Source organism: Magnolia sinica, chromosome 4, assembly GCF_029962835.1.
Source record: "Magnolia sinica isolate HGM2019 chromosome 4, MsV1, whole genome shotgun sequence".
Lineage (NCBI taxonomy): Eukaryota > Viridiplantae > Streptophyta > Magnoliopsida > Magnoliales > Magnoliaceae > Magnolia > Magnolia sinica.
The window spans coordinates 11,222,961-11,228,960 of NC_080576.1; positions in this window are offsets into that span (position 1 = coordinate 11,222,961).

Here is a 6,000-nt window from a genome sequence, read left to right on the forward strand (position 1 = left end):
TTTAAACCAGCAGAATTCCAGAACTGATTTTGCACCAGTTGGTTTCCACCTTTTAGTAGACTATACTACGATGATAGTACACCACCAATTTATAAGTTCCAAAAGAAACAATAGCCTCCATAGTAAACTAGCTCAAACTTGATGCCATGCCTCATAAAAGCCCCAAAATATTTAAAAACATAGTTTTAAAACTCGACTCAAAAATGAGATCACCTGTAGTTGGATAGGGCATGCAATCTATCTCATCCTTGATAGCAATTGGAACTCTGTCCAAAACTGAGATTGGTTTGCCTATAAAAGGCCATAATGAACACTTACACGGGTAAGACTACAACAAAAAATCTTACATCGTGAGTTGAATTTTCAGTGGATGATCCAACTTATGAGTGTTTATTTGTTAGCATTGATAGTAGAAAGTGCGTCCTATCATTTAAACAGTTTGTATCATTGGAAAACAAACCAGTTTTCCCAAGTCCTAATACATTGGATTGTGATACATTGGGATGTACTCCAACAGACTTCTTGTTTGATTTTAGAATGGCATCCAAGGCACCTGAAATATTCTTTTCAATGTTTTAAGTTTATCTTTATAGAATCGTTCCTCCAAAAAAGATGGCCTATATGAGCTAGATTACAGCTTTCAAAACAATTAATTTATTCACTGTGAGACTAGAAAGTTTTTATGCTGCCATTTTCAAAAATTCCATTTTTTTCTCTAGTTGGTTGACACACTGGATTGTAACAAGGCTCTTGTTTGATCTTAGAGAAGTATGTGAGGCATCTTAAATATTCTTTTCAATATTTTAAGTTCATCTACATAAAATAATCCCTCTAGAATTTTGTACAGCTACTGGAACACATTCTCAACCTCACGTAGGACCTCTCTTTATGAGAAACTAAACGACACATCAAAGAAAATTTAAGCTTGATACCAAAAAATGAGCTCGAAATAAATCTCGGGTGAACCACACCACAGGAAAACAATAGTGATTGAATGTCCCCCATTAAAAATCGGCCCTTCGGCCACAGATTAAACAGGAAAATTAACAACAAAAACCAAAAAAGAAGAAGAGAGAAACAAGAAAAGGAAGAAAAGGAAGCTTAAACAGGAAAATTAGCATTAGTCAACGATAAAAGCATTTTTAAATAGTTAAAGATAAGTACAAATGAAGTTTCTCAAATAGACAACCATGATCTTATTACTCGGTAGAATCCCCCATTAACACAGTTCAGATGCACAACAGAAACAGAATACCAGCAAGAAGACGGATGAGCCCTGCTGTGAGCATTCCTGGTCCAAAAATCAAGGCAATCTAATTGCAAGGTGGCCATGCCTGTACATTGAGTATAATCGTCGGTCTTACTTTTCCAACCATCTATTTACTCATACATGTGGGGCCGACTTGATGGCCAGATTTTTAGGACTAGGGCATTCAAATGGTGCACCTGATCAATGGCCCAGATGTCAGACTATGTCCAAACTCTCCTCATGTGAATTTCCTTTACCAGTTCTCAAGCTCTAAGCTAGAACCCAACACTTGTCAGGTAGGCCTTTTCCAACCATTCCTTTTCTCATACATGTGTGGGCCACTTATTATGATGTCATTGGAAACAAAATAAAGAATTACATGACAATTGCATTGACATTTATATAAACAACAATAACAAACATCTCACCATTAAATCCACGGACAGTGGCAACAACAATGTCTTTGGTTCGAGCTTTGTAAACTTCCGCAGTCTCGCAGTCTTCTCCAAAGATCTGATATGAGAATTCGAGAGATTGAGATAAGAGCATATAGTGGAAAGACACGCCTGCTAACACAGGGCGCTTGTTTACGGTAATCAAGACCATTGATTTTGTGCACCACCACATGAATGGGCCATATCCAATGAGTTTGGACTGACATTCAATAGGCAAAACTTATATGGCGACAGTTGTCTGATTGTTGCAATCTTCAAACTATGGCCCATCTAAGTTGTGGTCCACCAGATCAACAGCCCTAATCACCATACATGTTTACATTGGGAGAAAGGAAGAGAAGATTCGACAGAGAGTGGGACGTACCAAAGTCAAATTTGTTGGAATGGTTGGAGATTCAGATGGAATTGCCGGAGATTCTCCAAGGGCTGGATTTTGCGTTCTCTGGGACAAGGGTCTTGCTTGAATTGGGGTTTGAGATGAGTTGATTTGGGGGTGTGTGAGGCTGAGGAGGATCAGGATGTTGGAGATTGATGGAAGAGAGGGAAAATGGAGGAAATTTGAGAGAGAGAGAGAGAGAGAGAGAGAGAGAGAGAGAGAGAGAGAGAGAGAGAGAGATTTGGGCATGAATTTGGGGCGGGATTTTTTAGGCTTCTGGGCGCGGGTTCTATACCCACACGAATTTGGGGCGGGATTTCCTGGAAGTTCCAATGCAAGGATGCTGGGTGGGTCCCACTGAAATATATGTGAGAAATCCATTCTGTCCATCCGCTTCAAGAGCTCATTTTAGGATGTGCGACCAAAAATGAGGTGGTTACAAAACTCAAGTGAGTCACACAAGAGGGGAAATGAGGGAAAGAAATTCCTACCGTTAAACCTTCCTCGCCCAAATGTCAGACTAAAATGATCTGTAAAAAAGAAGGGATGAACGGAGTGGACGAAGAACACATATCACTGTGGGGCCCACAGAGCACCTCGTCGCTGGTGGGAACGGATTGGCTACTCTCCCTGACATCAGCCAATGGCCGGTGGTCGGTGCTATGTGGGCCCCACCATGATGTATGTGTTTTATCTATGCCATCCATCTATTTTTAAAGATCATTTTACAGTATGAGTCCAAAAATGAGATATATCCAAATCTCAAGTGGACCACATTACAGGAAACAGTGTTGAATGAGGGTCGACCATTAAAAAAGTTTTGGGGGCCATAAAAGTTTTGGATCAATCTGATATTTTTTTTTCCCTTCATCTGGGCATGTATGACCTAATCAATAGATTTGATGTCAAATAAAAAGTACAATGGACCTTAGGAGGGTTTTAATGGTGGATATCCAATCACTATTGTTATCATGTGGTGTGGTCCACCTGAGATTTATATCCCTCTCATTTTTGGTATTAAGCCCTAATTTTTATTTTAAAAAAAAAAAATTTTATGTGAGGGAACACCAACACATCTCTCATAAATGTTGTTGCTCCACAAGGACTCTTTTATTTATTTATTTAGAAATGCTCCGGTGCCTACGAACACAATTAGTTATAGTGCTCCCATTTTTATTCAGAACCTAGACGGTCCAAACCATTGATCAATATGGTTCATCAGGTCTAATCCATATTTCAAGAACTACCATGAAAATATCACACTGATTTAGTAAATTTGACCATTCGGTAAATGGAATTAAAAATGGACGATCAAGATCATTTACGCAAAAATAGGTCCAATCAACATTTCGATTCATTCATTTGTTAAGATTATCATGGTTTGCTTATAATTGTAAAGAATCACATTTGTGCAAGTGACAATTAAAAACCCATGTAATTCCGTTTTTTTTAATCATCAATTAAGCTATTTTTGAATTTACTAGAATTTATTTCTATTTTTTCTCGTGGATTCAAGGAATCTTTATGAAGAATATAAAAAAGCTCCGTGGAATTGGAATAATTATCCACTTTGAGGAAGACAGTGATCGACCTCATCACGTCCATACCTGTGTCAGTCGCTATAAGGGTTTTAATAGAGAATGGTGCCCACCATACCATAGCCATCGAGGATGGGTTTAGAACTCGAAATACATCTTAGATGATGAAATAAACTGTTCATATTCTAGTCTATACTAAGAAGCATTCGCTGAACTAATGATTGTCTAGGACAGAAAATTTAGAACATTGAGAACTAAAGATCAAATGGCTCATATTCGAATCCAAGCATGATAGGTTAGGATCAACAATGAAGCATTGCTACCATAGCATCTATGGCATGATTATAACAAAAACAGGGGAGATCATAGTTTAGGAAGCAAAACAGATTGAAAACCCACCCCAGCAATGTATGCTGATAAGGGGCACTGTGAGTTGTCAAAATCCTCACTGCAAAGTGCATGCCAAGGGATGGATGACAAAATGCATCATGGGAAGTTCTTGTGACCAGAAGCTATGTGGGCCCACAAAAATGCAGTAACAAAACCACTTTGTTCATGATTTTCTCAATCTCGTAATATTGGGACAGGGTCTAAAAATTGGGCAGATTCAAAACTAAGCTAGGCCACTCCGAGTGAAATACTGAGAATGGAAACGTCCACCATTGAGACTTCCTAGAACCCATTATGATATTTATACACCATCTCAACCGTTAATAAGGTTATCACCACACGAATAAAACCATGGGCACAAATATCATCCCGATGTCCTACCAAGTTTCCAATAGTGGATGTTCCATCCTGGCTGTTTTGTCTGGCGTGTGGCCCACTGGAATTTTAGATCTGTCTGATTTTTGAACTCTTCTATGGGCCCATATAGCTTATTACCATTGAAGCGGATTGCATAGTGATAACTCACTATGAGTAAACTCTGTGAGGTCCACCATAATTTATGTATTTTATCCTCTCCATCCGTTAATTTTAACAGATAAATTTTCGGATTGAGACTAAAAATGAGGCATATCCAATGTTCACAAGGACCACACACAGGATACAATTGAATTGAACATCTACAGTTGAAAAATTCTTGGGAGCCCTAGAAGTTTTGGATCAAGCTTATATTTGTGTTTTAACTTCATCTATGTCTGTATGATCTTATGAACAAGTTGGATGACAAATAAATATCACTGTGGGGCCTAGAAAGGTTTTTACGGTGGAAATTATTATCCCCATTGTTTCCAGTGATATGATCCACTTGATCTTTTGGGCTCAGCTCCTTAAATTAGACAGAAAAACGGATGGATGACATGGATAGACCAAATAGATTCAGGGCCTGTTTGGCCAAGCAGATTAAGAGGGATTAGGAGGGATGGTAAAATCCCATGATATGCCAAACAAGCCAAACAAACCCGATGAATTTGTCCCGGGATATGGCAAACCCATGGATCACCATGATGTTTTATTATAATATGTTTCAAAAAATAAAAATAAAAATACAAATTCTGAATTTTTATTTTCTAAATCTCAAAAATTTTCTCATATTTTAATTTTTTTCCTCAAAAATTTCAAAATGTTGATTTTTTTTTCCAAAAGCATCATTTTGTTTTCAAAGTTTTTCTCAAACATTGTCAAAGTTTTTCTCAAACATTGTCATATTTTTGCATTATGCTTCATTATTTTGTTCAAATCGTACCAAATTAGTGCCAATGGGTGAGAAATGCTTGATTTTTCATGTTTTTCCAACAAAATCAACGATTTGAACGTTCGATTTCAAAATTTGAGGGCAGGTGATCCAATTTGGGAGAAATTGGTGAATTTGATTTAAACATCTGGAAGTTATTTACTGTTCAATCTGAACTGATTAAATTGTCCAAAAAGAGTTGATTAAAGGTGCAATTAGTGGATCTCCCTAATAATTTAGTAATTTTATTTTTCACAGATAAATTTCAATTTACATTTAAAAATAACATTTTTTCCAAAATGTATATTTTTTTAACTCTTTTAATAAAATATCATTTATATTATAAAATATTTCAAAAAAAATTAAAATACAAATTTAGAATTTTTATTTTCAAAATCTTAAAAAATTTCTCATATTATAATTTTTTTCTCAAAAATTTCAAATTTCCTATTTTTTCTTCAAAAGCAACATTACTTTTAGTGACGAACATTTATGTGTTCGTCGCTAAAAATATTATTAGCGACGGTTTTGGTTTGTCGTTAAAAGTTAGGGCCAAAAGTAAACTAACCGAAATACACAATACTTTTAGCGATGAAACTTTTCGTCGCTAAAAGTAAATTTCTGTTTTTTAGCAACGAAAATATTCGTTGCTAAAACTCTTAGAGGGAAAAATTTTTAAAAAGCGGGAAATTATTTTTAGCGAC